Raw genomic sequence first — 17,676 nt, forward strand, 5'->3', positions numbered from 1 at the left:
CTTAAGGGGGTTGGTTTTCAGGGGGGCCAAAAACACCTTACTGCCTCACCCCTTCTATGCGCACCACTTTAAGGGCATGGAGGGTGGGAGAGGCACTGAGGGCGTCCCTGCCGAACTCCTGGTCTCCTCACACCCCCCTGTGGCTGAATCCTAGCCTTCCGCAGTTTAATACCATCCCGGACCCTCAGGCCTGGGCCAAGTGTAGAATACTGACGCTCGAGCATGTCGTTACCAACGGGGAACTCACTCCCTTTCATATCCTGCGTGATAAATTTAATGTGCCTGCATGGGCCCACTTCCGTTATCTTCAAATCGCACATGCTTATCGCTGTCAATTTTTGGGACAACCGGTCGTACTGGAATACTCTGAGCTTGAATCCATCCTTCGGGTAAAAGACCTGGAGAAACCCATGTCTCAGATTTACGGGTCCCTACTGGTTGCTGCCGTCCCCGAGCTGTCCTCCCTCCGCAGGAAATGGGTGGTGGACATACCGGAGTTGGATGACGATGACTGGAGGGAGGTTTGGGATTTCCCGTTCTCCCCTTTGGTTTCAGCCAGGGACAAATTGGTCCAATACAAAATTGTACACAGAGTCCACTTCACGCCCCACAGACTCCACAAGATGTCGCGGATGCAGTGAGTAGTTTTTTATGCATTTAATAAAAACGCAATTATAAACGGGATCACACTATGTTTGCCCTTTTTTTGCTTCCAGTGAGGATAAACTGTTGAAAGTACTGGATGTCAGCCAGATCAGCTCTGCAAAGCGGCACAGGGGCTCACACTGTAAAGGCGCATTAACCCCTTATGGGGAGAGGGAGCTGGTGAGTGCGGTCATTTGTCTTACACACGGAAGTCGCACCGGTTGTAACCCAGGAATTCACTAACATGGAAGCATATTGGCACCTGCCTTTAGCAGAATTTTTTCAGTTTAGACATTACTGTTTTTCTGCCGAGATTTTTACCAACTTTAAACGTGCAATTAACCGCATATTTCCTTTTAGCGATTTTGAAAAAATCGCATGCCTCAATTTAGCGATTTTTATGAATTAAATAGACTGGATTTATGTACCGTGGCAACTTTAGGAGCAAGTGACACTTTTTTGCATAGCTGACATTGTTATTATGGCACTTTGTTAAGCACGCAGCACTTTTTTGTATGGTTTGCACAACTTATATAAGCACTTTAATATTGCTAGAACTTTAATTATTGAAACAAGGGGTTTTGTTTGAGTATTGTTTACATACGTCATACACATTTTGTATGTGTTTTTCTACGTTTCACTTTTATTTCTAATTTATTTCTATCTTTATATTCACTCCTGCAAATAATTAGACACAAGGATTAGTAGGCGGGTGTGCCCGCAAATGTAAAGAACAACAGGTATGCGCCGTAACTACCACCCTAGTATTCACTGATGTGACATGGATGGGCATGTAAGAGGTATGGATAAAGCACAGATGGGCATATATGAGCCACGGATGGAAATGGATTGGCACATATGAGGCATGGATGGGAATGGGTGAGGCATGGCTAGGCATGTATGAGGCACGGATGGTCATGTATGAGGCATGGATGGGCATGTGAGAGAAGTCTGGTAAATGCGCATTGGCACGCAGGCACACCAGTGTGTGCTCAAGAAGAAACATTTATTGGCACATGCGTGAGAGCGAGCCGGTGTGAGCACACACGTGCGTGTACTGGTGCCAGACAGCCTAATTACCCCAGGAATGACATGAACACATTGCTGCGTGGTCTTTCAGCTGGTTCCTGTTGACCTGTGCCTTGATCTGTTTCCAATTTACCTGTGTTTGACCCGGATTCACCTGTACCCTCTTCTGGACTTCTGCCTGCCTATTTGTGACCTTGGCTTGTGTTTGACTCTGCTCCTGTCTCATGCTCCTGTACCTTGCTGCCCAATTGTGTACCAAACCCGGCTTGTATCCTGTCCTTGCTTCAGTCTCATGTTCCTGTACCTGCTTTGCCTGGCTGTTGATGACCCCCTGGCTTATGTTTCGGCTACACTTCTGCCTGCTGACACAGTGAAATGGAGTTCCAGTTCCCAGTGCCTGTTCAGTGATCTACACCAGCAGGTTCCTGTCAAGCCTCAGCTGGTGTCACCTGCCCTCATGCCACTCTGTGTCTTACATTCCCTGTCATCTCTATCATGAGCATTGGATAGGAGGTGCAAGAGAAGCCCTCTCTACAGCTCGATCTCCACCAGGTAGGTGACAGGGCATGTATGCAGCACAGATGGGTGTGCATGAGGCACAGATGGGCATGTATGAGGCACAGATGGGCATGTATAAGGCACATATGGGCATGTATGAGACACAGATGGGAATAAATGAGGCATCTATGAGCAATAGCATAGGTGGGCATATATGAGCATGGGTGGGCAGGAAGCGTGAGTTTGGGAGGACGTCCCTGGAAGCCCTCCTAGAACTAGCTCACTGTATGTCAGGGCTGAGCCCTTTCTTCCTCTGAGCTGGCCGCTCAGCTGTCGGCTAACTGCCAGCTCCTATCTCTTCACAGTGACTCCCCTGTTGATGATATCCTGCTCGTCAGTCCTGTCCTCTTAATCTGCCCAGCCCAGATGATCTCTGCCTTCGCCTTGGTCAACATCACAGAGACTATCTCCTGCGTTCTCGTTAAAGACTTACTTGGCTGACATTCCTTCTGGCTCCAGATCCTGCTTGCTGTTCCACTACGCTGATCTCTGGCTTCCTGACTTTCTGGCTTGTCTGGCTATCCGTTCTGGTTACCGAATTTTGTTTATGTTTTGACTACATTTGTTCTATTTACTTTTATTATTAAACAAGTGTGAATAAACTGTACTTATGTCTCAGTCTGATTCATGGAATCTGACACTGTAGCCATCATTCAGCTATGGCCCGGTCAGCAAGTGGTTCAAATCCATACAGGACCCGAATGGCTTGGTGGTATGGACTGGGTGGATCCCACACCATTTTTTTTTAATAGCCGGGTGATGGCAAATGCATTTTAAATGTGATTTGACTTTTTATTTCTTTAGAAACAAATTTTTTCCTGCTGCATGTTCTAAATATGCTACTTTACAGGCAGACTAATGCCACCCGGAACTATATTTAAAGGAATTTTTCATTTATATTGTTGCACTTTAAGCATTATTAAAATCACTGCTCCTGAATAAACAATTGTTTTTTTTTAAAAATGCATTGATACATGTCCCCCCAGGGCAGTACCCAGAACCCTATACCCCTTATATGGCCAATTATTTGCTTTTCAAAATGGGCACTTTTGGGTTTTCCTTTTTGGCTTCCATTGACTTCAATGGGGTTCAGTGTTCGGGCTAGAACTTTTCCCTTGTTCGTGAGTTCTGCTGCAAACCAAATGGGGAGGAGGTGTTCAGCCCACCTCTGTATGCCACTATATTTTCAGTTAAGTCTAGGACACACTATAAAATAATAAGATTTTTGCATGTTAATGACAATTTCCAGTGCCCTCCCCAAGGTAGCATAGGATAGGCTCCACAAAATTGGGCTACTTATACATTTTTTCAAAAAATTTCTAAAACGTATAACCTCCTCACAAACATTTCTGCAGTTACGAGTTTCACAGGCACACTTCAACAACAGTATCTCTCCAATAAAAGTACAGGGTATAGAGTGAAGTTACATACATCTTGTGAAAGGAACACAGAGTGCATATATGACTTCTACATTTAGAAAGGGAGATATAGCCATCTGCAGTCCCTTGGCTTATCTCGAATAATGAATAATGTGAGGCCTTATGTCACCCTTTTTCATAAGGGATACAACCTTTATGTGGGCAATTTTGATTCCAGCATGACACTTTTCAGACTCCTTTTTCTCCAGAAAAATGTAGCTTTGTGCTACATTCTGACCAAATCACACAAAGGCTTTCCTAAAAAGGGGGGGGGGGGGGGGAGTCAGCAAGTTTGCACAATGATGCATTTTTGGTAATAAAATTGAATGATAAGAAAGATGTTTATTTCCTTTCATCCATCTAACAAGACACATCAGTAAAAGCTCAGGAAAGGTCTGATCGACCAGGAAATAAAGCCCTACCTAGCAACCCAAAGATCTGTTTACTGGTAAAACAGTGCCCATTTCTTATTCTAAAACCTTGTACACATGATTAGATTGTTGGCAGGGGTTTGTCTGTTGACAGACTGTTGTCCTAAAATCTGACCGTTGGTATGCATTAGTATGCTCCTTCTGACAATTGTTGGGTAACTTTTTGGCCAACAAATGTTGGATGGCAGGCTAGTAAATTTTCAGTGTACAACGGTCTGTTGTCTGATATTCGTATGGTCAGTACACAAGTCCATCACAAAAAGTCGAAAATACAAACACGTGTGCTCGGAATCAATGCTCACCAAACGCAAAATTAGCAGAAAGGGCCCAAAGGGTGGCGCTCAAAAGCTGAAATTCCTCATAGTATGTCACTATGTTTGGGTTTGTTGGCCGACAATTGTGTACCGTTAGTATGCAAGACACATTCCTGGCACACGCCCTTTGGACAGAAATCAGATGCTCTGTTGGCCAACAATCGTATCGTGTGTATGAGGCATAGGTCCAAAGGAAGACCTAGCTACTTCTTAAACTATCATGAAAAACTGTAACAGCCCTAATTTACAAAGAAGACCCTGCCCCTAAAAGCCTTTGTAAGAAAAAAAAAAAACAGACGTGAGGGAGTGCATGTGCATTAGTGTTTGTTTTTTTTTTTTTTTTATAACATTTTTTTTTTTTTTCATATTTACTTCGAATGACAAGCAGTCGATAAGCATAAACAGTAGATATATAAGTATTACAGAAAACAGATACATGGTTCGTAACAAACAGCAATATGCCTAAAAGCCAATATTCGTATAACGGTGTGCATAGGAACGAGAGCACGGCCTACCAAAGAGAACGTGACATAACAAAACAAAGTCAGCACAGAATTTTATCTAAGACTCATCACTTGGTAGTACAAGTCAGGGGGGTTCCTCCCTAGTTGCCCCTCTGGGTATTTTTAGTATGCCCAAAGAGTTAGTAATATCCCTCTTGAGATACCATTCTGTGTATCGAAATGGCTGCATAGTTCTGCGTATATCCTCTTTAGTAAAAACATGCTCCATAAATTTGCGCCATCTCGAAAAGAAGCGTGTGGTGGATTTAAAGCTTAGCAGTATAGTATCCAAGCGTTCGAGGTAGAAAAGAGTTTCCAGGGCTTTTTTCACAGCCTGTAGTGAGGGCGGTGAAGTTTTGATCCATTGTGTCAGGATAGTTCTTCGTGCAACCAGAAGACATAAATGTACCCATTGGGGTATAACTGTAGAGCTATCTGTGAGGTGAGGTTCAGCAGATGGGGTACATCCGAACAGACATAAGAGGCGGTCCCTGGGCAGGTCCTGGTTTGTCACATCTCGAATAAATCATAACACTGAGTTCCAAAAAGCCGCAACATGTGGGCACTCCCATAAGCGATGGAGAAGCGTAGGACGTAATGTTGAGCACCATGTACAACTTTCCTGGTTAGGATCAGTTCGGTTAATACGAAAGGGGTAGTAGGCCCTGTGAAGAATCTTGAATTGGGTTTCCCTCCATGTTTCGGAAATCGTAACATGTCTAATTTTAATATACCCATCTAGTAGTTTCCCTGGGAGATCTATATCCTCAAAGATGTCTGCCCACTTTCGAAATGGTTGTAGACGGTATTTGGCGGATTGATAGTCAATAAGAGAGGTGTAAATGGTAGTGTTTGTTTTTAATTGATAAGTTTTAATAATTATGATACTGAGAGTAGGCACACTTTCTGTCCGTTTTTTATTTTACGCCGGTCATCCTGCAAAGCTCCTGTTTTTTTAGGCCATTTAACACTAGAAGCCCTCAATTCATCCACCTAGTACTTTCCACTGGGCACCAATAGAAGAACACAATCTGCTGGAGCTTTTTGATCTAAGCCTGTGTTTCATTGACTACCTGTGAGTGCATTATATACATCCTTTTTTCATCGGTTTTGTATTTACACTGCATTGAGAGTTGTGAGCCCTCTTTTTAATCAATTTTTCACGGCCATTGGAGACACAGAAGTATCTGCCGCCTGCTGATGCTCCACGGATTATTTATTGATATGCTGTATCAATTTGTTTGAATGTGAGTGCAATACGTACCACCCTATTAGTATTTATTGTTTTTACCACAATTGATATGCTTAGACAGTGGTGCTTTCTCTTCCTCTCTTTTGTGTTTTCTTACATACTCATTAGTGGGAAGTACTCCAGAACCCACCTGAAGGAGAGGCTGTAGAAGTGTACAATTTGCATCACTTTCTTTTATGGACTTGCTTTGGATATATTTACAGGGAGGAGATCCAGGCTAAAAGTACAGCAATTAACAAACATCAATACACATAGATAGATACCAGAGACAGATCTCAGGTGACATGTGGATACATCACCTCAGGTGGTTCACACTTTTGAAAGAGGTTTTTACTCCAAAACTTTGTGATTTCAAACGCTGCCTGGTTCTGAGTGTCCACATGTCAGCTAAAGGCTTTTTCTGGTATCTATCATATACTCTGTTGTACTATTGTTTCTCTATATGTTGTTTTCTTTCATATATACAGTACATAAAAATCAAACTGTTAGCTGTTCGGAGTACTGCCTATTATTTATTTATGCATAAGAGACGCTTGATCTTCTCTGTTCTATTAAAACAGTTCAAAGATCCCCCATTAAAATGCTATGTATGTACCAAAATTGAAATAAGGAATGACTCTCAATACTATTGTTCCCACCGTCCCTCACAATTTTGTATCTGCATAAAGGACTGCTTCCAGCGCTACCATACCTCACTAACATTAGTAGTGAAGGTGTTTCTTCTGCTCGCTGCCTGGACAGATTCTTTGTGTGTCCGGTCCAGCCTCTCTCTACAACAATAGATCCCTTCTATAGCGTTCCATTGTTGGCTGAATGCAAACATTGTTAGCCCTCGTGCACACGGTCGGGCCTTTCCGATGGAAAATGTCCGATCGGACCGTGTTTTCGGATAATCCGACCGTGTGTGGGCTCCAACGGACTGCTTCCGTCGGAATGTCCGACCAACAAAGTTTGAGAGCAGGATTTAAAATTTTCCGACAACATGATCCGATCGGACCTTGTCCAATCGTTTGTAGAGAATTCCGATCGGACAAAGTGCCACGCATGCTCAGATCAAATTACGAGACCAAAGTTATTGGCTACTAGCCTGAACGTAGTCCCATCGTAACGAACAAACATCATCACGTTCTGAACGATCGGATTTTCAGACAACTTTGTCCGACCGTGTGTATGCAACACCAGTTTCGGACAAAATCCATTGGAAAAAATCCGACGGATTTTGTTGTCGGAATGTCCGATTGTGTGTACAAGGGCTTAGAAAAGTTATGCTGCTGAACAGCTACACAGGGGCTGGAGTTGATCTCAATTAAGCAGATCCAAATGAAAAATAGGTGAAATTAAAAACTGTTAACATCCAGCTTGCAACATTAAAGTTGAATGATCTAGAATAGATGGCATTTGCATAAAATGCTCATATAAGTGAATACAATGGCAGATACATTTTAATAATTGTAAACCTGTGAAAAAGTCACTGTCATGCTAATATGTGCCCTCCTAAAACCAACTTAAACTTATCCTAAACAATTCCCATCCGGCCAATTCTGGCACTTCGCTCCTCTGCATTTTTTGGGTAGAAAATTACTCAGAACTCCCAAATATTATATATTTTTTTTTTTAGGAGAGACCCTAGGGAATAAAATGGCAGTCATTGCAAATTTTTATGTCACATGGTATTTGCGCAGCAATTTTTCAAATTTTTTATGAATTAAAAAAAAAAAAAAACGTAAGTTTTGTATAAATTGAATGATAATGTTATGCCGATTAAATTAATTAAGTTACGCACGCTCATGGAATGGCGCCAAACTTCAGTACTCAAAAATCTCCATAGGCAATACTTACATTTTTTGTTACAGGTTGCCTGTTTAGAGTTACAGAGGAGGTCCTGGTATAGAATTATTGCTCTCGCTCTAACATTCATGGCAATACCTCACATGTGTGGTTAGAATGCCGTTCACATATGTGGGTGTGATGTATGTATGCGTCCACTTCTGTGTGCAAGCTCGTGAGGATGGGGGCCCGTTAAAAAAATGTGTAAAAATTTTAATAGGAATAGTGCGTGACAGGTCCTCTTTATGGATAATCTTATTGACTCTAGATCTCTCCTCCAGGCTGGAAAGCTTGCGATAAAAAAATAAAAAAACAGGATGATCTCGGCTTTCCAACCAAGTATATGGCAGTATTTACAACTTCCAGGTTGGGTGTGATGTCATACCGTCGTGCCCGGGCCTCCCAGAGTCATAGAGATGACCGGGGACCATCTGTTCCCCGGAAATCTCTATGGTTAACTTCTGGCACTGGTGGATTCCTTCTCCGACTCGCGGCTCGCACGGGCAAGCTGATAGAAGCACCGGAGGGATGCGGGAGGGGAGGAGGGACATCCCCTTCCACCACAAGTGATTAATGTTGTGCTAACAATTTATGCAAACCATTTTCTCCCCAGCAAAGGTCGCAGTGTACCATTGAAAAGTGAATAAAGCTCTCCTTAAGTAAAATGCTTGAATTCATTTTGAGCTTTACCCTTCTGCTAAGTTACATAAAAATAGCACTAATGGGATATCATTTTAATCAGCAGACTTTGTTGAATATATTCTGCAGTAAATACATGGAGGTGCACAAATTACAGAGCTGAGTTGAGACAAATTACAGAAAATGCATTTTTTTAAATTTTTACTATGGATTTCCAATAAAGAACAAGAAAATAAATCTATTTCCTATAATATATCCAACTTTCAGTTGAAGCCCTATCTGTCCCAAAAAAAACAATGAATACTATTTTAGGGTAGACTACAAAACCTTGCAGATATAGCATGTGGAAGCGTCACGGAAACATAAAAACACTCATCTACTTAAATTGATTGTATCTGACTTTCTTTTTTTGTTTTGTTTTTTAAATAACAGACATGTTATACTTACCTCCTCTGTGCAGTTGGTTTTGCACAGAGCAGCCTGGATCCTCCTCTTCTGGCCCCTCCCTCCTTTGATTGCCCCTCAGCCAGCTACAGGGGGCACCCAAGCCAAGTCAGAGCTCTGTGTATCCGTTCATTCACCGAGCCCTGATCTGGACCCACCCCCTCTCTCCCCTGATTGGCTGACTGAATTTGATTGACAGCTGTGGGAGCCAATGGTGCTGCTGCTCTGTCTCAGCCAATCAGGAGCAGTGTCTTGGATGCTGAGGGAATCATGGACATCCCTGGAGAGAGAAGGGGCTCGGGTAGGTAATTGGGGGGTGCTGGGGGGCTGCTACACACAAAAGTTTTTTTTTTATCTTAATGCATAGAATGCATTAAGATAAAAAAACTTCTGCCTTTACAACTCCTTTAACCACTTTAGCCCTGGAAGATTTTACCCCCTTCCTGACCAGAGCCCTTTTTGCGATTCAGCACTGCGTCGTTTTAACTGACAATTGTGCGGTCGTGCAACATTGTACCCAAACAAAATTGACGTCTTTTTTTTCTCACAAATAGAGCTTTCTTTTGGTGGTATTTGATCACCTCTGCGGTTTTTATTTTTTGCGCTATAAACAAAAAGAGTGACAATTTTGAATAAAATGCATTATTTTTTACTTTTTTCCTATAATAAACATCCCCCAAATATATATATAAAAATATATTTTTTTCTCAGTTTTTTCTCAGGCTGATATGTAATCTTCTACATATTTTTTCTAAAACAATTTGCAATAAGCGTATATTGATTGGTTTGCGCAAAATTTATAGCATCTATAAAATAAGGGATAGATTTATAGCATTTTTATTATAATTTTTTTATTAGTAATGGCGGCGATTTGCAATTTTTATCTGGACTGCGACATTATGGTGGACAGATCGGACACTTTTGACACTATTTTGGGACCATTGTCATTTATACAGCGATCAGTGCTAGAAAAATGCATTGATTACTGTGTAAATGACACTGGCAGTGAAGGGGTTAATCTCTAGGGGGCGGTGAAGGGGTTAAGTGTGTCCTATGGAGTGATTCTAACTGGGGGGAGGGGCTACACCTCACATGACAGCGATCACTGCTCTTGATGACAGAGAGTAGTGATCTCTGTCCTGTCACTAGGCAGAACGGGGAAATGCTTTGTTTAAAAGCATCTCCCCATTCTACCTCTTCATGACACGATTGCGGGCACATCGAGTCTGCGGAACCCACGGTAACTTTCACAGAGACCGCGACAGGCGTGCGCATGTGCCCGCAACACCTCTTCTTAACTGCTTGCCGACCGCATCACAATGATATACGTCAGCAGAAGAGCTCGTACAGGCAGAATCACATACCTGTACGTTACCCTGTAAGAGGTGGCCAGCGATCCCCACGATCGCCTCACAGGGAGATGCTAATGTAAACAAGCATCTCCCCGTTCTGCCTAGTGACAGTGTCACTGATCTCTGCTCCATGTGATTGAAGCAGAGATCAGTGACATGTCACACACAGCCACGCCCACCCCACAGTTAGAAACACGCCCCTAGGACACACTTAACCCCTACACTGCCACCTAGTGGTTAACCACTTCACTTCCAGTGTCATTTACATAGGAATCAGTGCATTTGTATAGCACTGGGAACTGTATAAATGACAATAGTCCCAAAAATGTGTCAAAAATGTCTGATATGTTCGCCATAATGTCGCAGTCATGAGAAAAATCGCTGATCGTCGCCATTTAAAAAAATATATATATATTAATAAAAATGGCATAAAACTATCCCCTATTTTGTTAAAGCTATAACTTTTGCGCAAACCAATCAATAATCACTTATTGCATTTTTTTTTACCAAAAATATGTAGAAGAATATGTATCCGCCTAAACTGAGAAGAACATTTTTTTAAATATAATTTTGGGGGATATTTATTATAGCAAAAAGTAAAAAGTATTTTCAAAATTGTCGCTCTTTTTTTGTTTATAGTGCAAAAAATAAAAACCGCAGGGGTGATCTAATACCCCCAAAAGAAAGCTCTATTTGTGGGGAAAAAAAGGACACCAATTTTGTTTGGGAGCCACATCGTACGACCACGCAATTGTCAGTTAAAGCGATGCAGTGCCGAATCGCAAAAAAGTGCTCTGGTCAGGAAGGGGGGAAATTCTTCTGGGGCTGAAGTGGTTAAAGGAGACGTCCCTGTACGCCCTTTTGCCCATCAATGCCATTCTGCTTAAATCAGCGTGCGCTGGTCGGCAAGCAGTTAAAGAGATTTAGGGAGTAAAAGACCCGGGCACTCAAGTGGTTAAAATGTAATGTTTCTTATAATACTTTATTGCCAACCTATAATAAAGCTTCTAAAATGTAAAGGTATTTCATTGTTTAACCACTTACAGACCACTGCATGCCGATATACTGTATGTCCTAACTTTGAAGAGGAATATCATTGTTATGGCAGCAGCTAGCTGCCATAACCCCGGTATCTTCTTCTTCGGCCGGCGGTCCTCTTTCAGGTAAGAGTGGTCTCTGCGGTGGATTCACCAATAGATCACTTTTATCAGAGGCGGAAGAGGGCCCCCCCTCGCGCCGCGCTCCGGTGCCCTCCGCCACTTACTGGAGCCGTTGCCAGTGGAGGAGGAGATCGGATGTTATTCCTTGCTGGGTATGGCAACAAGGGAGGGGAAGATGGCCCCCACCCTCCTCTATACCATTGCAGGTCGGAAGCGACGTCAAAACATTATTTCTACCCATAGCTCTTAAAGGGCCATTTTTTTTTTTTTAAATGACAACGGCGCCAAATTGAAAAAGTGAAACACACACTATACATACAGTACACTGTAATCTTACAGATTACATTACTGTATGTAATTATTTCACCTCCCTTTTGTCCCTAGTGGTTTATGTTATAAAAACAGTTTTTTCTGCCTGGAAACTGGAGATTGTCTATAGCAACCAAAACCGTCCCTTTACATCAAAAGTGGATTTAGACCAGCTAGAAAACAGCAATAATAAATTAGAATCACTCGCAGAACTGAGCGATAGTGATTTGTGGGGAGATCCGTCATGAAAAAAAAGTAATGACAGTGACTTCTGCAACTGAGCAAATTTCAGTGTTTTTGATTTGATTACAATGACTAATTGACTAATTTGTATTATTATTATTATATTATTATTTGGTATAATTATTTATAGTTATTTATTATATTATAATTTATGATTTAGTTTTTCAAACTTTATCATACCCGGGATGTCTACTAGACTCTGGTTTGGACAGATTTAAGTGAATTATTCCCAAGAATTAGAAGCCTACAATATAAAACGCCAAATTTCCATGCAAAATAATTCTATTGCTTTCAGCACCAAAAATCTGAAATAATCATACCGCCAGGGAGGTTAAAACATGCAACCTATAGCATTTTTTAAACGTCATCTATGGAGATTTTTAAGGGTAAAAGTTTGTCGCCATTCCACAAGCGGGCACATATTTGAAGCATGACATGCTGGGTATCAATTTACTCGGAGTAACATTTTCTTTCACAATATAAAAAAATTGGGCTAACTTTACTGTCGTCTTATTTTTTTTATTCAAAAAAGTGCGCTTGTAAAAAGTGCACTTGTAAGACCACTGCGAAAATATTGTGTGACATAAACTATTGCAACGAACGCCATTTTATTCTCTAAGGTGTTAGGAAAAAAATTTATAATGCTTGGGCGTTCTAAGTAATTTTCTAGCAAATAAAAATTGTAAACAACAAATTTCAAAAGGAGGCTCGGCCCTTAAGTGGTTAAATATTAAATAATATATATATATTTTTAAAGTCTGTGCAGATTCAACAGTCTATACAACCATACTTCTTTCCATTTGCTCTTCAACAAGTCCAGTCATACTGTATGTATTTCATTATCAGCTCTTCCATTGGGCATGAGTAATGTGACTTCATAGAGCTATGTTAAAACTTTTTACTGATGCTGACAGAATCCTCCCAATACTAATGTAGGTGCACTAGACTGAGACATGTCTCATGCAGAATTATAAATACTTTTTTGCAGACCAAGTTACAAAGAACAAAAGTTTCTTGCTTCAAAATTGACATTTAATGAGCTGTGAGAAATTTATTACAAGAGTAGACTGTATGACTTTGGCCCACTTTAATTAGCTGTGTAGATACTTCAAGATGCATTTTAGACCACATAGTTATTACTGCTCACACTGAATAAAAGATACAATTACACAGTGAAAGAGATAAGAAGCACATTCCCAAAGCTAACTAATCACTTCACTCTACATCTTAGTTTGTGCTCAAACCTTATTTATCCAGCATTAAGAAAAAAAAAAGAGAATTATTGACTGAATGATAATTTGGTTATATATTATATTATTTATGAACATAATCCCCAGAACTTCACCATTAATCTCTCACCTGTAAAGAATGTATTACTTCACACGACATAAGAACCCAGGATATACATTGACCATAAATGGGACAGATGTTTCTACAAAAAAAATAGATATGGAGACATGGGCCTGTTCTTGAATGCCATGAGACCTAAATCTGTACTCACATGTATTGCTTGACATATTCAAGCAGTACAGGTGTGGTTCACTACTTCCTCCCCTGAAACAGGTGAGGTAGAGATTTTCCAACAAGCTTTAGAGCCGGTTCACACAGGGGCGACACGACTTCCAGGACGACTTTGTGAGGCAACTGACGACTTGAACACGACTTAGACACGACCTGGCACGACTTACAACACAACTTTAAGTCGCCCCAGGCCAGGCGACTTTTGCCATGGCCAATCAGAGAATGAGCTCTGAAGGGGGAAATCCACGCCAAATTTCTGAAAAAAAATTGGCGTGGGTTCCCCCTCAGAGAGCATACCAGGCCCTTAGGTCTGGTATGGATTCTAAGGGGAACGCCCTACGCCAAAAAAAAATGGGGGGGGTCCCCCCAGATCCATACCAGACCCTTATCCGAGCACGCTACCTGGCCGGCCAGGAAAGGGGGTGGGGACGAGCGAGTGCCCCCCCTCCTGAGCCATAACAGGCTGCATGCCCTTAACATGGAGGGTGCCTTGGGGAAGGGTGGGCCGCGCGGCCCCCCCACCCCAAAGCACCTTGTCCCCATGTTGATGAGAACAAGGGCCTCTTCCCGACAACACTGGCCGTTGGTTGTCGGGGTCTGTGGGTGGGAGCCTTATCGGAATCCGGGAGACCCCTTTAATAAGGGGGCCCTCGGATACCGGCCCCTCAACCTATGTGAATGAGTATGGGGTACAATGTACCCCTACCCATTCACCTGTAAAAAAAAAGTAAAAAAAAAACACAACACACAAGGGTTAAAATAGTTTATTGCACAGCTCCGGGGGTCTTCTGTCCGTCTTCGGGGGTCTTCTCGCCAGACTCCTCCGCTATCTTCTGCTAGCTCTTTTGGGGTAGCTCTTTTGCTTTCTTCTTCGCCGCCGCCCTCTTCTTCCGACTTCGGGAGTCTTGTCCCCCTCTTTGGTTCTTCTTGCCGGTCTTCTGTCGCCGCTGTCGCCGTCTTCTGTTCTTCTCTTCTTCTCTTCAGATGTTGCCTCGTCGCTGCCTCCGCTCACAGTGGCAAGGACGCGGCGCGCGGCGACTTATATAGGGACATCACCGGATGATGTCCCCGCCCATTATGATGTCACAGTCCCAGAGGATGCTGAGGGCACGCGGCCTAGTATGGCTCAGGAAGGGGGGGCACTCGCTCGTCCCCACCCCCTTTCCTGGCCGGCCAGGTAGTGTGCTCGGATAAGGGTCTGGTATGGATCTGGGGGGACCCCCATGCCATTTTTTCGGCGTAGGGGGTTCCCCTTAGAATCCATACCAGACCTAAGGGCCTGGTATGCTCTCGGAGAGGGAACCCACAGCAATTTTTTTTCATAAATTTGGCGTGGAGTTCCCCCTTCAGAGCTGATAATTCCGTGAGAGTCACCTCCGTATAGACGGAGATCCGACTTGTAGGTGACCTCCATTGAAATCAACGGGTACCAATCGCCTACAAGTCAGATTGAAGTAGTACAGGAACCTTTTCTGAAGTCGGAGCGACTTCAGTAGTGTGCATTAAGACGACTCTCATTCACTTACATTGATTTTTACATGTTGTCCGCCTGAGGCGACTAGGGGCGACCTGAAGTCGGATCTGAGTTGCCCCTGTGTGAACCGGCTCTTAAAGTCTTGCAAAGCAAATTATTTTTTTGTGATGAGTCAATATTTTTGCCTCAAACGATACCCAAAAAGTAAACCGATGGTTTTTGTGGATGGTGTTGGGCCATTAATAGCCAGACTAAGGCCGCGTACACACGGGCGGACTGTTCGCCCAACTTAGTCCGCTGAACAGTAGTGATGGACGAACTTCCGACGGGACGTTTCGCGAACGCGAAACGCGAACGGGCACAAACGTTCGCGAAAACGACCGTTCGCCGCGGGCTCCATTGACTTCAATGGGAGGCGAATTTCGCAAACCTTTAGGTCGAATTTGCGGCCACGGGGTAATTATTAGGGGGTAGCACGTAGTCCCACCACCTGGACAATAGCATAATACATGTATGAGGTGAATTTGGGATCGATAACTACAAGCATTTTTTTTTTATTTGGGAAATTGTTCTGACAATTCAGGACTATGGAGCTAATGAAGGCAATGGAGGAGAGGGAAGGTCAGGGACCAGGGTAGGCAAACAAGAGGGTGCAGGAGATACAGAGCACTGACAGCAGCACCGTAATACAGAGCACTGACATCAGCACCGTGACATACAGCGCTGACAGCAGCTCCGTGACATACAGCGCTGACAGCAGCTCCGTGACATACAGCGCTGACAGCAGCTCCGTGACATACAGCGCTGACAGCAGCTCCGTGACATACAGCGCTGACAGCAGCTCCGTGACATACAGCGCTGACAGCAGCACCGTGACATACAGCGCTGACAGCAGCTCCGTGACATACAGCGCTGACAGCAGCTCCGTGACATACAGCGCTGACAGCAGCTCCGTGACATACAGCGCTGACAGCAGCTCCGTGACATACAGCGCTGACAGCAGCTCCGTGACATACAGCGCTGACAGCAGCACCGTGACATACAGCGCTGACAGCAGCTCCGTGACATACAGCGCTGACAGCAGCTCCGTGACATACAGCGCTGACAGCAGCTCCGTGACATACAGCGCTGACAGCAGCTCCGTGACATACAGCGCTGACAGCAGCTCCGTGACATACAGCGCTGACAGCAGCTCCGTGACATACAGCGCTGACAGCAGCTCCGTGACATACAGCGCTGACAGCAGCTCCGTGACATACAGCGCTGACAGCAGCTCCGTGACATACAGCGCTGACAGCAGCTCCGTGACATACAGCGCTGACAGCAGCTCCGTGACATACAGCGCTGACAGCAGCACCGTAAGCAGCCCCAGGAGGAAGTCAGCACAGCACAGGGATGGTGTGATCCCCTCATAATAAGAACCCCCAGGAGGAAGTCAGCACAGCACAGGGATGGTGGGAGCCCCTCATAATAAGAACACCCAGGAGGAAGTCAGCACAGCACAGGGATGGTGGGAACCCCTCATAATAAGCAGCCCCAGTAGAAATATGACACCGCTCAACCTCTTCAAAGAGGAGGGTAGGGGCATATAGTACGGTGTGCTTTTTTGGGTCAGGGAAGTGAGCCAAATGAATTAAGAAGGTCTGTGTGCTTGATTCCAAAAATTGTTTATAGACATATACATGGTCTACTGATCACATGTGTTGAATTCCTCCGAGATCCATGCCTCATTCATTTTTAGAAATGTGAGGTAGTTAACACTGTGGTGAGCTAGGCGAGTACGCTTATCGGTCACAATCCCCCCTGCTGCGCTGAACGTCCTTTCGGACAGGACACTGGATGAGGGGCAAGCCAACAGTTCGATTGCAAATTGGGCAAGCTCTGGCCAGAGGTCAAGCCTGCCCACCCAGTAGTCTAGGGGTTCATCACTCCTCAGAGCGTCCACATCGGCCGTTAACCCAATGTAGTCGGACACCTGACGGTCTAGGCGTTCCCTGATGCTGGATCCGGATGACACCTGTCGATGGGTCGGCTGAAAGAATGACCTCATATCCGAAGTCACCAACACATCTTCAAACCGGCCTCTTCTTGCAGGCGCTGTTGGATTGGTACCCGCAAATCCTTCTCTGGGAGTGGGAATTGCTCCTCTGCCAGCGCACGCAAAAGCAGAATGCAGCATTTCTCGAAGCAAGGCCTGGAAGTGCTGCATTCTGACAGCCCTCTGCGACGGCGGTAACATTTCCGCCATTTTGTGTTTGTACCGGGGGTCTAAGTACGTTGCCACCCAGTACTGGTCCTTGACCCTCATGCTTTTTATACGGGGGTCCCTATTAAAACACTGGAGCATGAAGGCCCCCATTTGCACTAAAGTGGAAGCGGTGTGGTGGCCTGGCTCCTGCTCATCATCCAGGATAATGTCGTCCTCTTCATTCTCCTCTCCCCATCCTCGCACAACAGGGATCCCAGAAAGGTTTAAAGCATGCTCTTCTTGCTCCTGCTCATCCGCCCCGGCACCATCCTCCTCTGACTCCTCATCAGACTCCTGTTGTTGACTTGT

Source organism: Lithobates pipiens, unplaced genomic scaffold, assembly GCF_037356315.1.
Source record: "Lithobates pipiens isolate NorthernLeopardFrog02 unplaced genomic scaffold, aLitPip1_a1.2 Scaffold_22, whole genome shotgun sequence".
In the NCBI taxonomy this organism is placed as follows: Eukaryota; Metazoa; Chordata; class Amphibia; order Anura; family Ranidae; genus Lithobates; species Lithobates pipiens.